We start from the raw sequence: 16,719 nt of genomic DNA on the forward strand, positions 1-16,719 counted from the left end.
CTGGAGGGCAGGTCAGGCCCGAGGGGAATGGTGGGGCAACCACGAAGAACACAACCGACTCTTCCAATATGGCTGTATTTTTTTTTTTACCCCACTGGGTGCAGCACCAGGTATGGGATGGCCGATGGTGGCAGAAGGGGGGAGGAGATTAGGAAACCTCCCCTCCCCCAGTGTTCTTCTATTCCCACCTTACATCCTACAGGATTTTCAGTGGGTGGCTAGGTGGAAGGTGCTTGTAGGATGGCTTCATCCGCAACAGGGGCCACCCTCACAGCAGTGGCAGCCACAACAGCAAGGCCCCCTTCGGCTCAGTCTGAACAGAGATCAATGTACCACTGGGTGAGACAGGTCAATTTTAAGGAGCTTCCTCTGAAGGTGAGCAACTGTGCCCAGAACTTACTGACAGGAGTTTTAAAGTATTTGCAAATGTGCATGGCCGGCATGTGCAAAGCAAAGGCTTCCCGGGGCACTGTGTCAGGCTCTGGCACCGCTAGAGACAATGGACCATCTTCAGCCACCAGGTGACCCAGGATCTAAGCAGGAATGGGGTGAGGAAGCAAGTCAAGCTGAGCAAGGCAGGAAAAATTCATCTTGCCTTCATGGGCGCGCAATGATGCCCTTTTTGTGCCAGGACTGACAAAAACATCCCAGACAGAGAAGCAGCAGGCCAAAAAAGCAGCAGGGGTATTCTGTCTGCTACCCAAGATCCATAAACCTGGAAATCCTGGATGCCCCATCATTTCAGGCAATGGCACCCTGACAGCAGGATTGTCTGGCTGTGTAGACTCCCTTCTCAGGCCCTACGCTACCAGCACTCCTAGCTATCTTCGAGACACCACTGACTTCCTGAGGAAACTACAGTCCTTTGGTGATCTTCCAGAAAACACCATCCTGGCCACTATAGAGGTAGAAGCCCTCTACACCAACGTTCCACACAAAGATGGACTACAAGCCTTCAGGAACAGTATCCCCGATAATGTCACAGCAAACCTGGTGGCTGAACTTTGTGACTTTGTCCTCACCCATAACTATTCCAGATTTGGGGACAATGTATACCTTCAAGTCAGGGGCACTGCTATGGGTACCCGCATGGCCCCACAGTATGCCAACATTTTTGTGGCTGACATAGAACAACGCTTCCTCAGCTCTCATCCTCTAATGCCCCTACTCTACTTGCGCTACACTGATGACATCTTCATCATCTGGACCCATGGAAACGAAAACCCCTGAGGAATTCCACCATGATTTCAACAATTTCCATCCCACCATCAACCTCAGCCTGGACCAGTCCACACAAGAGATCCACTTCCTGGACACTACAGTGCTAATAAGCGATGGTCACATAAACACCACCCTATACCGGAAACATACTGACCGCTATACTTACCTACATGCCTCCAGCTTTCACCCAGACCACATCACACAGTCCATTGTCTACAGCCAAGCTCTAAGATACAAGCACATATATGCTCCAAACCCTCAGAGAGACAAACACCTACAAGATCTCTATCAAGCGTTCTTACAACTGCAGTACCCATCAGCTGAAGTGAAGAAACAGATTGACAGAGCCAGAAGAGTACCCAGAAGTCACCTACTACAGGACAGGCCCAACAAAGAAAGGAACAGAACCCCACTAGCCATCACCTTCAGCCCCCAACTGAAACCTCTCCAGCGCATCATCAAGGATCTACAACCTATCCTGAAGGACGATCCCTCACTCTCACAGATCTTGGGAGACAGGCCAGTCCTTGCTTACAGACAGCCCCCCAACCTGAAGCAAATACTTACCAGCAATGACACAACAAAAACACTAACCCAGGAACCTATCCTTGCAACAAAGCCTGTTGCCAACTCTGTCCACATATCTATTCAGGGGACACCATCATAGGACCTAATCACATCAGCCACACTATCAGAGGCTCATTCACCTGCATATCTACCAATGTGATATATGCCATCATGTACCAGCAATGCCCCTCTGCCCTGTACATTGGCCAAACCAGACAGTCTCCACGTAAAATAATAAATGGACACAAATCACATGTCAAGAATTATAACATTCAAAAACCAGTCGGAGAACACTTCAATCTCCTGGTCACGCATTTACAGACCTAAAAGTCGCAATATTACAACAAAAAACCTTCAACAACAGACTCCAATGAGAGACTGCTGAATTGGAATTAATTTGCAAACTGGACACCATTAAATTAGGCTTGAATAAAGACTGGGAGTGGATGGGTCATTACACAAAGTCAAACTATTTCCCCATGTTTATTTGTCCCCCTACTGTTACTCACACCTTCCTGTCAACTGTTGGAAATGGGCCATCCCGATAGTCACTACAAAAGGTTTTTTTCACCTGCTGCTAATAGCTCACCTTAACTGCTCATTCTTGTTAGAGTGTGTATGGCAACACCCATTTTTTTCATGTTCTCTGTGTATATATATATCTTACTGCTTTATTTCCACTGTATGTATCCGATTAAATGGGTTTTAGCCCAGCAAAGCTTATGCTCAAATAAATTTGTTAGTCTCTAAGGTGCCACAAGTACTCCTCTTTCTTTTTGCAGACAAATTAATGGAGATTAAGTCCATGAATGGCTATTAGCCAGGATGGGTAAGGAATGGTGTCCCTAGCCTCTGTTTGTCAGAGGGTGGAGATGGATGGTAGGAGAGAAATCACTTGATCATTACCTGTTCAGTCCCTCTGGGGCACCTGGCATTGGCCACTGTTGGCAGATAGGATGTGGGGTTGGATGGACCTTTGGTCTGACCCAGTGTGGCCATTCTTATGTTCTTATGAAGGGAGGGGCAAAACCCTGTGACAGAGTTTCTGTAGTGTAGTGGTTATCATGTTTGTCTAACACGCAAAAGGTCCCTGGTTTGAAACCAGACAGAAACACAATGGCTTAATTTTCCCAGCTCCTACTGGCCTATCTCTGCTGTTGTAAGAGCAGGAGTGATTTCTATGCGCAGAAGGTCTGTTATACTTCCCCTGCTCCCACTTTTGTCTCCTCTCCCTCTCTGAATGCCTGTGAAGTGGCTTTTCCCCTCCCGCTCCCTCCTGGAATGCTGGTGGGATGAATGTTCTGGTTGAAGAGCAGAAGAGCTCCCAGGTAGACAAGGTGTCTGGGACTCTAATTAGGCAGCACTCACACACCCAGAGCATGGACACTGCCCAAGGTGGAGTGTGACCAACCACATGCAGCCAAGTCATCTCTAGTCGCAGGCCATGAGGTGCAGGCCCTTAAAAGGGGGAGGGGCCCTGTGCTCAGGAGAGCACTCACAAGCTTGTACCTCCAGTGAATGCCCTTTGCCCGGACCGCCTGCCCAGTGGTTCTCTGCATTGTATTTCATTGTGCCTCAGGGAGAGTTACCTTCATCGCACCATCCATAGCTGTGCTGTGGGACACTTACCTTGCAGAATCCTGACATCTCCAGTTCCCTGCCAGTCCTGGGAGCGTGAGTATGCGAGTGTGACACCCTCTCCCCCTTCTTCTTTTGAGCTTAGCTGTCATTATAACAAATGTGCTGCTTTCTGCCAAACTCTGGTGGGTCATTAGTCCTCCCTACGCTGACTAGCTGGCCCAATTTCGGGTAACACCTGCGATAAACCCCAACCCCTGCATGGCAGCGGGTGGTGAAATGAGCTGAGGAAAAAGCCTTGGCATCAACAGGGGAAAGCTAGAGGATCTTGGCCAGTCACCTTTTGAAGCCTTGTGGCTTGGTCTCCTCTGCCCTTGGAGGTTGGCCTATGGCGGCCGGCTCTTCCTGCTGCCTCCTCTGTGTGACTTGCCAAAGGAGGGAGTGAGGTAGGAACGGGGCAAAAGAGGAAAGTCGAGCTGAGGAAGGCAGGGCAGAAGCTAAGCGCCTCAGTGCGGCTAAGTGGGGTTAGTAGAGCATCACCATTCGTTCTGCAAAGCCTGGGGAGGTGCGGTTGGCTGCTGGGAGGTAGAATCCTGTGCCTGCCTCTTGGCTTCCCAGGGATGGCTACTTGCAGCCCAGGAGAAGAAGGATGGTTCTGGGTGAAAGGAAGACAAGCAAAGCTCTGGGAGGAAATTTGGGTGCGGGCTCTGTGCTGGGGGAGGGGGTTGGAGTGCAGGAGGGGTGGCGCTTACCCTGGGCACTGCAGCTCCCAAAGTGACTGGTACACACAACCCTGCATAAGCAGCTCGTAGGTGGGTGGGGCCAGGGGGTCTCCGTGTGCCGCTGCCTGCAGGCGCCGCAACCAGAGCTCCCATTGGCTGCAGTTCCTGGCCAATGGGCGCTGCGGAGTTGGTACCCGGGGCAGGGGCAGTGAATGGAGACACTCCCCCCACACCAGGGGATGCTGGGACATGCCGGCCATTTCTGGAAGCGGCACAGAGTGACGGAGGCAGAGTGGGCAGGGAGCCACCTCAGTGCTGCTGGCACATCTGTGCACACCCATGGGGAGGGGAGCAGAGGGCCTCCATGTGCTACCTGGGGTAAGGGCAGTGCACAGAGCTGCCTCCGCTCCCGGGTCTATTACAGGAGTGTGTGGGTGGCGTGTTTTGGCCTGCAAGGTGCAGCAGGTTGGACTAGATGATCACACTGGTCCCTTCTGACCTTAAAGGCTCTGAGTCTAAAAGGGAGAGGGAAGTAAAGAAATTAAAAAAAAAATAAACCAAACATTGTAATACCAGGATAACTCCAACAGCTCATTGTATAGTCCCGCCCCTTTCTTCCTCCATTGTGTGTTGAATGACCTGCAGGACATTGATTCTCTCATTCCCTTGGTAAACTGATACAATGTGACTGAAATTAAACCAATTCCCAGCAGAGAAAACATCACATCCCTGCATTGGCTGGGAATCAAGCCCAAGTCAGCTGCTTGGAAGGCAGCTATGCTCGCCACTATACCACCAATGCATCTAAGAAAAGCAATACTTATGCTTGCCCAATGAGGCTAGAGCAGCATTGAGAAGATTTTCTGCCTGTTAAAATGTACTGGATTCTCATCACTAAAAAAAAACCATCTCCATCTTCACTTGGGTTTGAACCATCAGCCTTTCAATTAGCCACCAAAGTTGTTAACCACAGGGTATGTCTACACTATGGGATTATTCCGATTTTACAGAAACTGTTTTTTGGAAACAGATTGTATAAAGTCGAGTGCACGGAGCCCCAGTAAGCACATTAATTCGGCCGTGTGTGTCCATGTACCGAGGCTGGCGTTGATTTCCGGAGCGTTGCACTGTGGGTAGCTATGCTATAGCTATCCCATAGATCCCGCAGTCTCTCCTGCCCATTGGAATTCTGGGTTGAGATCCCAGTGCCTGATGGGGCAAAAACAGTGTCGTGGGTGATTCTGGGTAAATGTTGTCACTCAATCCTCCCTCCATGAAAGCAACGGCAGACAATCATTTCACACCCTTTTCCCTGGATTGCCCGGGCAGACGCCATAGCACGGCAACCATGGAGCCCATTCAGCCTCTTTTCACTGTCACCGTATCTCTACTGGATGGTGCTGACAGACATGGTACTGCAGTGCTACACAGCAGCATCCCCTTGCCTTTTGCAAGTTAGCAGAGACGGTTACCAGCCATACTGTCCTGTCTGCTGCCTTGCAAGTTGACAATAACAGTTCCCAGTTATACTGTACCGTCTGCTGCTGTCATGGGTGCTCCTGGCCGGCCTTGGTGAGGTCAGCTGGGGTCACAGGGACAAAAATGGGAATGACTCCCCAGGTCATTCCCTTCCTTAAGTATTGTCTAATGGGAGAGTCAGTCCTGTCTGGACTATCGGGCAAACCTACTAAAGAACCAGAGAGTAAATGGTCATTCCCATTTTGCCCAGGTGCCCCCGGGCGACCTCACGGAGGCCAGCCAGGAGCACTCACGGGACAACGATGACGGATAACAGTCCTACTGTACCGTCTGCCGGCCAGAATGGAAGGGAAGGCAATGCTGCTGTGTAGCGCTGCAGCACCACATCTGCCAGCAGCATCCAGTCGACATAAATCAAAAAATGATTTTTCCCCTTTGCTTTCACGGGGGTGGTGATGACATATACCCTGAACCACTCGTGACAATGTTTTTGACCCTTCAGGCTTTGGGAACTCAGCCAAGAATTCAAATGGTTTTCGGTGAGTGCGAGAACTGTGGGATAGCTACACTTGTCAGTCGCCCCTCCCTCCATGAGCGTCCATTTCATTCTTTGGCTTTCTGGTACGCTTGTCTCAGCTCCTTAAGTTTCAGCACTGTGTTGAGTCTCTGTTGCGGCCTCTGTCTATCATGGCCTTGGAGATTTTTTTTAAATGTTTTGGCATTTTGTCTTTTGGAACGGAGTTCTGATAGAACAGATTCATCTCCCCATACAAAGATCAGCTTCAGTATCTCCCCTACAGTCAATGCTGGAGCTCTTTTTTGATTCTGGGACTGCATGGTCACCTGTGTTGATCAGCGCTCCACGCTGGGCAAACAGGAAATGAAATTCAAAAGTTCATGGGGCTTTTTCTGTTTACCTGGCAGTGCATCCGAGTTCAGATTGCTGTCCAGAGCGGTCACAATGGTGCACTGTGGGATAGCACCCGGAGGCCAATACCGTCGAATTGTGGCCACATTAACCCTAATCCGACATGGCAATGCCGATTTCAACGCTACTCCCCTCGTCGGGGAGGAGTACAGATACCGGTATTAAGAGACCTTTATATCGATATAAAGGGCTTTGTTGTGTGGATGGGTACAGGGTTAATGCGATTTAATGCTGCTAAATTCGATATAAACTCGTAGTGTTGACCAGGCCAGAGAGAGCAGCAGATTTCCCCTATTGTTTCCCGCTCTTGTTTTCTTGACTAGTTTCTCCTCTGCACCAACTTGCTGTTTTTCTTTGTGAGCCTGGCTAGCTCAGTGGGCAGAGCATCAAACTTTTAATCTGAGGGTCCAGGTTTCAAGTCCCTGGTCAGGTGATAAACTACTCCCCAAGATCTTACACAGTCTTGCTGGAGTCAACTTTGATGTTACTTTTTCTCTTCAGGATTTTCCCTTTCCTCAGAAGGGCCCTTTTGTGTGTGGTTTGAAGGGGCAACTTCCTGACAGCCCCTCTGTCCTTGCAGCCTGGAGGAATAAAGGCCTCTGGGCATAGAGCATGTTCCTCCCCTGCGCGCGCGCGCACACACACACACACACACACACACACACACACACACACACACACACACACACACACACACACACACACACACAAACAGAATATCCCTAAGGAATTAGAATCATCTGCTGCCTTCCCCTGTCCTGCTGGATCCCCAAACGAGGATGCTCTTCAGCCTAAACCCATGACCTCTCTTTTCCCAGTGTCCCTTAATCCCAACCCTCAGTCCCTCCTATGCTCACTGCTCCTCACTCCCAACCAGAGCCTGCTCCTCTTCACCCTTCTCCTCTGTCCCAACCCACATCCCCCTCCTATTCCCAGTGCCCCTCAATCCCAACCCACAGCCCCCTCCTATTCCCAGTGCCCCTCAGAACCAACCCACAGGCCCCTCCTCCTCATGCTGCTCCTCAATCCCAACCCACGGTTCCCTCCTTCCCTCCAGCAGCAGGTGCTTCAGACCCCCTCAGGAAGATTTTCTTGCAAGGTTTCGTGTATGAGTCTGCATGTGGATTTTACAGTATGTTGGAAATAGGTTGGGTTGCTTGCCGAAATGATCACTTGTGGCTGGTGTTAGATTCCCAGTCTCCATGTTACAGGGGCAGGAGAAATAAAGGGTTGTTATCCTTGTTGTGTGAATCGAGGGCAGCACAACTGTGCTTGGCAGACCCCGACTGAGGGACTCACCCTCAATTCAATAGCACTTGCTAGGCAGGGGACAGGGGTTCCAAAGCCAAGTGTGCTGGGGTCTGGGTCCCAATACTAAAATGTAGGTATCAGACCAACGTTAGGACAGGGTGGCTGTAGAGGGATGAGTGAGTCCCTAGACAACATAGTGAGTATGGTGCCTTCTTATTTTCCCCTCTTTTCCACCCAGGATGGCAGGTGAACTCTACAGAGGCACCTCTGGGCTTGCACTGACTAAGGACAACAGCTGTGAGTGGGGTGCAGAGAGGGGATGGCTCATGTTAAAGGACTTTTGGTTGCTGGACTTATGAACCGTAGGGAGAAGGACACTGCCCAGCTTATCTGGGGGGTGGGTCTTTCCCTCGTGGTTTATGTTTATGTGTTGGGGCTGCTGACATGACTTCTGCTAACCCTGGGCTTACATTGCAGTGTAGACATACCCTGAGAGGGCATCTAGACTGTGACAAAATCCCGCTGGCCTGGATGGTCTGATTTGGGCTCCTATGGGCTCAGATTGGGGAGCTAAAAACTACAGCGTAGACATTTGGGTTCAGACTGGAGCCCAGGCTTCGAGCCCCTCACCCCTCGTGGGGTCTCGGAGGCTGGGCTGAAGCCCAAGTGTCTACACTGTCATTTTATAACCCTGCAGAACAAGCCCCACAAGCCTGAATCAACTGACCCAGGGTTTGAGAATAGTGACTTGGGTGTGTTAATGGCAGTGTAGACATAATGCTAGGCTATGTCCGCACTGCAATGAAACACCCACGGGTGTCCCGTGCCAGTGCAGGATCCCAGGCAAGGGCCATGAGGTGGTAAATTTGCAGCGTAGACATCTCGGCTCAGGCTCAATACCGGGATCTGGGAGCCCTCAAGGTTGGGAGGGAGTTTAGCAAGCAAAAAAGGTAAAATGGCAGTGGAGTATTAGCCTGGACTCAATGGCATTTCTCCATTGGTCTGTCTGCTTTGGGGCAGAGACAATAACACGTCCTGCTGCATTCGTTATTTCAAAGGGCGGTTTAGGATTTTCATTCTCACACACGTTGCACAAAGCAGGACTCAACCCTCGGTGCAAACTAAATGAGCTGCCCACAGGTTCTGCCAGCCACAATGAGCCATTCAGTGTGAGAGCCCAGACCTGCCCCTGTCCCAGAGGAAGCGGGATCATCTGTGACAGGCTGGAACACTGACCTATCAGCTCTTAACTCCCAAACTTTCAGTAAGTCTGTTATCAGTGCCTGTGAGTATAATTTAAACAACTACACTGGGCTGGACCAAAGAGCTCTGTGTTTTGTCCTCCCACAGTAGCCAATACCAGGTTGCCCAAGAGCTAGTTAATAAGGCACCACTGGGAATTGAACCCAGGATTTCCTGTTTACAAAACAGGTGCTTTAGCCAGCTAAGCCATGGTGCCTGCCTGTGGCAACAGCACAGTGTCTGCCCACACCTGACTCCCTGCCATCCCCACTGGGGCCTGACAAGCTTTGCTTGTGTTTGGATTCTGCAAAGCAGAGGAGCAGGTCAGGTTTTCCTTGCAAGCTCTCTCTCTGTGTGTGTGTGTGTGTGTGTGTGTGTGTGTGTGTGTGTGTGTGTGTGTGTGTGTGAGAGAGAGAGAGAGAGAGAGAGAATCTTTGGCCAGGTCTGCACTACAAGGTTACTTCAGCATCATTATATTGCTCAGGTGTGTGAAAAACACACAACGCTCCCTCGGTCGGCAGTTTTTGGCTGGTGCACACACTGCAATAACACATCTGGCGACAAAATTGCCCTGTTTTGGTGACAAAATAAAACCACCTCGACGAGAGGCCTAGTGCTTTTTGCAGCAAACTTAAAGTGACAAATGTCAGTGTAAATGCTGCTGGTCATTATATCACCATAACTGGCCTCCACCAGTATCCCACCATGCCTGCCGTGAACTCGCCTGCCCTGCATTCCTGCTACAGAGCCATGGGCCCCTCCCCTTACATAGCTCCAGAAAGTTCTGACAGCTGAGCCACTATCTAACCGGGATTAGCTTGATAGAACTGCATTGCCAGCCTAAGCCATGTAATTACACCAACCTAATTTTGTAGTGTAGACCTGTCCAAAGAATCACACACACACCTTGGGAGCAAAACTTCATCTGCTCCTCTGCTTTATAGAATACAAACACGAACAACACTTCTCAGGGCCCAGTGGGGATTGGCAGAGAGTCAAGTGTGGGCCATCTTTATCCCAGGAGAGATGGACTCTAAGGGTACGTCTCCATTGCAGTGTAAGCCCAGGTGTGGCACGCTGTGCTCAGAGCAGCACCTGGAAGCCCCATATTCACCACTCTCATATAATGATGACATGGTTTGTTCAAAGTCTGCCTTGTAACGTATCATTTCAAATGTCTTGATCTGTTGAACATTAATATCGTGTTGGATTGTGTGTGCTCGCATTGGTTGGGAAGTTATGAAGTTTTGCTCTGTGTGTGTTACTGAGATATGTTATGAGGTTGGGAAATGCCCCCCACCAGCCTTTCAGGTGTGACAAGGGAGGAGCCAGACTCGCTGCTGGCCCATTGAAGGGATCCACACTCCCAAGGACTAGCCCAGGAACCGTGTACAATGCAGACGTCTCCGAGATAGCACAGTGACAATGGACACTGCTTGAGTTACATGGTAACAAAGGAGCTTCCTAGCAAGTTGGAAGAAACTATGAAAGAGGGGAAGAGACATCATGACTTGGCCTCTCTCCCCCACAACTCAGCAGCTGGAAACACACCTGGAGGACAAAGACTGAACTGAAATGACTCAGAAATCAGAAGAGAATAATAACAATAATACTTGCAAACCAAAGTCCCCAAACAGACTAGTATTAGTTTTTCAGCAGAAAATTTTCAGTTTGGGGAATTTTGTTTTCTCAGTCAGACCTTGCCAAGGGAAGCAGGGAGAAAATGTTTGAGTTGCCTCCTTCAGAACAGCTTGGCCTATACACTAGCTCTGGTTCACTGCTCTGGCCTTGCTCAGGTTGAGGGTATTTTAATAATTTGGGCAGGTCCCAGGGTGTTTGGGGGAGAAGATGAGGATGTTACCTCTTGAGATAAAAACTAAGAAATACAGCACTAGAGAATTTCTTTTTTAAAGAAATCTGGGATTTAGACATTTTATTTAAAGCAAGGGAGTTCTGAGTTTCTGAGAAGGTTTTTGTTTGCAAGAAGCAAGATTGTTTGAGCTGTCATTGTACCAAAGGGGGAGATGGTTGTCTACAAAGGAGGGGTGAAAACTAAATGCATCCGATGAGGATGGGATTTGAACCTATGCATGCAGAGCACAATGGATTAGTAGTCCATCACCTTAACCACTCGGCCACCTCATCTGAGCTGTTAAAGAGGGACAGGAGGAGAAATCTAAGGCCAGCAGAGCTAGGGACAATAAGGAGTTTTTAAATACTACGCAGAAGCAGGGGCTGAATGAGCTCCCCCCTCACATCTAGTGAGGAGCTGGGGGAAAGACTTCAGGAACAGAGCGTGTTTGCACAGACACACCTACTCTGCCTAGGTATGCAGCATGATGGGGCTGCTTTCCCAAAATGACCAGTTTCGGCTGGTGGTGGGTTACAAATCACTTTAGGATTCAATGGAATGAAATGTTATTATCCTTCCTGCATGAGTGAAGGGCAGCAGAACATACCTAGTCCGTCCTGATGGAGAGCTGGGTGGGTGGGTGAGGAATAGCTTTTATTGGACTTCATAGAAGTGATTGAGAACATCACCCTAAACCAGTGGTCCCCAAACATTTCACTCTGTGCCCTCTTAGCCATGGCTGTGGCCCCTTGGAAGCCGCAGTCAAGAACTGAGGCTGGGAGTGGGGCTGTTGCTTGCTGGGGAGAGGGGTGCAGACAGGGATAAGGGGGTCGAGGCCGAGCTGGGAGCCAGAGCCCCAGGCTGACGTTGCGGTTTGGGAAGAGTTGGGACAAGTGGGGCTGAGTGCTGCTCCCTCCATGGGGGCTGGCTCAGGCCCTGAGGTGCCCCCATGAATGTTCCTCTGTGTCCCCCTAGGAGTCATGCCCCACATTTTGGGGACCACTGAACCCTACTCGCTAAGCAGGGGCTAGTGATGCCAAAGCCCAGGGAAAGGGAGAACAAGTGCGGGCCCCCAGCACTGGAGCCATGTGAAGGGGCTGCAGGAGAGGGGCAATGGCTGGTGGCACAGGGAGTTAAGGGCAAAGGGGGCACAGGAGGGGGCAGGAGTTAGGGGTGAAGGAGGTGCAAGGGGTGGGAGTGCAGGAGCTAGCGGTAAAGGGGGAGGGGGATCGTCCAGGGGCAATGGGGAAGTGCCAAAGTACAAGCTTTGCCCAGGGCACCATTTTCCCTAATGCTGGTCTGAGCAAACAATTGGAAATGACCCTTCAGTGAGACCAGAACCATCGTGTAGAAAAGCCCCTTTGTTAAGTGGTGGTGGCTGAGGGCTTAGGGAGATGGGTTAGAAAGCAACAGGCGTCTTTCTGTGGAGGTTTGATTCTTGCCTGTTAGGCAAGGCTGGTGTGTGGTGTCTCCATGGCTGTACTTTCCGTGTCTGATCTGCCACAGGGAGCCAATCTAGACATATTCAGAGGCTCTATGCCAGCGTTTCTCAAATTTCCTTTCACTGCAACCCCCTTCTGCCCCAAAAAAACTTACTCCATGGCCCTGGAAAGAGGGACCAGGCCCCTCCACACTGGGCAGAGGCAGGGAAGACAAAGCCTGAGCCCTGCCCCAGTTAGGGGAGGGCAAAACCAGAGCTTGAAGGATTCAGCCCTGGGTGGTGGGGCTCAGAAATTTGGCTTCATCCCCAGGCCCCAACAAGTCTAATGCCAGCCCTGCCAACCCCATTAAATCAGGGTTATGACCCACTTTGGGGTCCTGACTCACACTCTGAGAACCACTGCTCTATGCTGAGGGGAGAGAGTTTTCCTGGGGGTGTAGTTAATCCACTTTGCAAGAGGTGGCAGCTATGTCACTGGGAGAAGCTATATCGGTGGGTGTGCAAGCTGTGGTGTTTGCCACATTTAAGAAGTTTAATCAAACCCCATTTTTAAAACCACCTGTGGTCTGGGAATGGCAAAGGAGCTCGATGAATCAGGGTTTGTCCTTCAAAGTCCTGAAAATCACGATTCCCTACTCAGGTCATTGTGGGGGTATAGCTCAGCGGTAGAGTGCTTGACTGCAGCTCAAGTGATCCTCAAGTGGTCAGATTAGATGCTCTAATGGTCTCTTCTGGCCATAAAATTGACTAATTTCTGAAAAGGTGAGTGTAGCATTGGAAGCAGCGTCTGATGTTTTCCTGTCTAGCCGGCTTGCTTCCTAGAATGAATGCTCCTTGAGTGGGGTGATCCACAGGGAGTAGCTCAAACCTCCAAAGTGCCTGGCCAGGGGCAGGACATTAGCCCAGCAAGGGAGGGGTGTGGCAGTGACATCACAAAGGCCTTTTGCAGGACCTCAGACTATTGGCCAAAGGTGGTGGGGAGGTGGTGACCTCACAGAGAGATGCTGACATCAGCCAGGCAGGACAGGGGTGAGGGACCAGGGAAACCTCAGAGACCCTGTGGCTTTGCTTCAGCAAGTCTCCCTCTCCAGGTCTCTCTTTGAGGACTGAGAGAGTATTTGGGTTCACGGACGCGAGCGCCAGGAGGAACCTCTTTCGAGTTTTCTCCTTCCCTTTTCCTGATTTTACTAGAAAACAGCCGTCCCTGTTTAGAAGGTAAGAGCCTCCTCAAGATTTGAAACCTGTTCAGTCTGATCCATCTGGTGACCGTTGAATTATAGGCATGGAAACCACGAGCTTAAGGAGGCAGAATTTTATTCTGCACCTGGGATTTTGTCCCTTAGAATCACTGGGGTCATTGGGGTTTGTCCTTTTTGTTTCACCTTTTCGTCCATCCCTCCTTTCTCTTTGTCTCTTGCTTCTTTTGTCCTTTCTCCTGTTCCCCTCCCAAGACCAGGAGGTGTGTGTGTGTGTGTTATGGGGGAGCAGTGTGGTTTTTCCCCGTGTAGCCAGCACCAGACCTGGCACCACCCCCAGCTCTGCCCCCTTCCTGCCACTGCAACCCCATCTCACCTCCTGACCCTGGCTGGGCACCCCCAGCCCCTCATAGCAGGGAGCTGTGCAGGGGGGTCTCCTTGCAACCATGAGTGGGTGTCTGGTGGGTGCCACATGAAGGGAGGGGCTCCTACTTTCTGTCTTGGGGGGGAGATTCCGTGATGTCAGAGCCTATGGTGAGAGTGGTTCGAATCACGAGTCTGGAGTGGCAGGGCAACCCCCTCCCCCAGTCAGATTCTGCTAGGGGGCTGGGCTGGGATCTGTAGGGCGGGAGACACAGGAAAAAGCAGCCGCCACTATTGAACCCAGGAGTCCTGGCTCCCAGTCCCCCTGCTATGACCTCTAGACCCACCTCTGCTCCCAGAGTCAGGGATAGAACCCAGAGGTCCCTGGCGCCTGGTGCCCAGCCCCCTCCCTGCTCTGACCACTAGACCCCACTCCCCTTTTAGGCTCGCTGCCTCTTCTATCCATCCAGTCCACCTGTCCATCCCTTTGCTGCAGGTTTCTGGGGTGTCACCCCTGCTCTGCGCTCCCCCAGTGCAGCCCAAGGCCTTTCCTCCCCCCAACCACACATCCTCTCCCCCCTCGTGCTGGATCATCTGCTTGGCCCCCAACCGCCTCTCGAGGTGCGCTGTGCGGCGTGGCTGGGGATTGTGCAATGGCCCAGCACCAGGCAACGCAGAACGTAAACCACAGGCCCTGCCCTGCCCCACCGCACTGGAGCTGCCTTCCGAGTACATTGGAGCCCAACGCCCTGCACCTGTGCCCTCCTGCCCCACAAGAGGGTGAGCTGCAGTCCCCACCATGCTCTGCAGAGGGGAGAAGGGTCAAGCCAACCAGCCCATTTAGGATGGGGGAATCAACACCCTTTTTTCTGCACAGCCACTGACCATCAGCAGGATTCCTTCTCCCTCCTGTACCTCAGTGCAACTAAATCTCCCCACCTAGACAGCCGGTCCATCCGCTGCACCCCAATCCCCCATGCCTGAGCCTCCCTGCCAAAGCCCTGCACCTGGCTCCAGAGAATTAAGTCTCACATCTCGCAGGGAACTTGACTTCTGTGCCCAGAGAGTCTCAACCCCCCTCAGTAGATGACCTGAGTCTGAGAAACACAGTGTCCGTCTTCTCTAAAGAAGTACTTGGAGAGACTATATGTGACCATGTGGCCTAATGGATAAGGCATCTGAGTTTGGATCAGGCAATTGAGGGTTCATGTCCCTTCGTGGTTGTGCTTGTCCAGTTTTACCTTTGGGCTGAACGTCCTGCTCCCTTCAGGGCTGGAACCTCTTCTTGGCAGCTCCTGCCAATACTCTGACTTCAGCTAGAGCCCCGGGAAGGAGTTGGGGGTTGGGTGTCACAAAGGCTGGGGCATGAGCCCCAGGTGCTTCCAGTCTCGCCTTTGCCGTTCCTGACTTGCCAGAGAAAATGGGCGGCTGCCCGGGCCAGAGTGTGGAGCAGTTTCTCTCTTCCAAGTGTGCGCCTGTCCCTGTGCTGGAGGGTACTTGCTACATAGCACCTTGGGAGCCTGGGTGTTTCTCTGCTTCTCGCCAGCTGGGGAAAAGCCTCTTGGGGTAAAATCTCCTGCCCCACTGAGCACCTTGAGTGGGAACGGTCAGAGGCCCTACCAGGGGGGCTGGCCCTGCTTTCCTACCGTCTTCTGATGTTGGCCACAGAGCATCAGCAGCCTCCCCACATGCTGGTCTGTGGGTGGCCTTCAGTGGGTGTTTGGCATGGCAGGGAGCAGGCTGGCCAGGGGTCTTTGTCGCTGTCTGCTGGCCATGCATAGGCATGGTCCTGCCCTCCTCTGAACAGCCAGAGTTAGTCTGTGCTTAGAAAGCAGAGACACAGGAGACTGGAGACAAGAGGGTGAGAAAGATTGAGAAAGGGCCTATGCAGACAGCCCACACTACAGGGACGCTGCCTGGTTAAGGGATGTGGAGGCAGTTGAAATGTGCTTGGGAGGATGGTGATGAGGGATTGAAAAAATGTTGGACTCAGTGAAAGATGAGACCAAATGAGGGAAGCTGAATGGCAGCTCCACGGAGGGTCATTGTGATCAAACACCCCACCCATGGGCACCTCGAACTGTGCTAGACACAGAGAAAAGGCAAAGAGGGATCCAGCCCCCGAGTGATCCCCTTCTGGGAGAAGAGCCCCTGGATAATTAGGAGGTGGGTTGGGAATGGAGTGGAAGGTCCCTCAGGACGAGGAGAGAGAAAGGCCTCAGAGCTAGGGGCACTAGGCAATACGAGTGAAAGGGCTTCACGCCCTCCAGCAGCAACAGCTGAGGGCTGCAGGTTCGGCCTGAGATCCCCGGGGAATGTCTCCATCCCCATCTGGGGTTGGTTTAGATTTAAACAATGATGCAGCCTCTGCTCCTGAGCAAAAGCACCGGAACCTCGGTAGAAGTGGGGGAGCCACGCGGCCCTGCCCTTCTCCATGGCCCCAACTCTCTTCTTCCCCTGGAGGCCCTGCCCCCAAGCCAGGACAGACGCTGAAGCAGGGCCATGGTAAAAGCCACCTAGGGAGCCCCAGCCACTATGGGGAGCTCCAAACCCTCCACCTGCCCTGGGTTCGGGGCCGGGGTGCCGAAGAGCCTGTGGTCATCAGCTGAGGCAGCCAGGAATGCAGCTATGAGACAGCCCAAAGGAGGGAAGGCATCTCTAGCTGGACTCTCAGGTTCAATAGCATGGGGCCATCTGGACCAAAGATTTCCCTTGAGTAGGCATTAGTAACCAAGCAGGAAGGAAAAGAGAGACCTTTGTGCGATGAGGATGCTGAGCAGTAGGGCCTCCAGGGCTTCGTACCAATACGACGCGGCTCCAGCAGATCCTGCCAAGCTCTGAACTGGGACTATGAGAGTCAGAGTCCTGAGGGCCGACCA

General features: G+C 51.7%; 2 non-coding genes across 2 annotated transcripts; both read right to left on the bottom strand.

Moving 5' to 3' along the window:
• Positions 1 to 9,131: 9,131 nt before the first annotated feature.
• Positions 9,132 to 9,205, bottom strand: TRNAT-UGU. The gene has a single exon. It is a non-coding gene; the product is annotated as a tRNA-Thr (tRNA).
• A 1,846-nt stretch (positions 9,206 to 11,051) lies between these two features.
• TRNAS-ACU lies at positions 11,052 to 11,133 on the bottom strand. The gene has a single exon. It is a non-coding gene; the product is annotated as a tRNA-Ser (tRNA).
• Positions 11,134 to 16,719: the final 5,586 nt, after the last annotated feature.

Source organism: Mauremys reevesii, unplaced genomic scaffold (assembly GCF_016161935.1).
Source record: "Mauremys reevesii isolate NIE-2019 unplaced genomic scaffold, ASM1616193v1 Contig71, whole genome shotgun sequence".
Taxonomy (NCBI): Eukaryota; Metazoa; Chordata; order Testudines; family Geoemydidae; genus Mauremys; species Mauremys reevesii.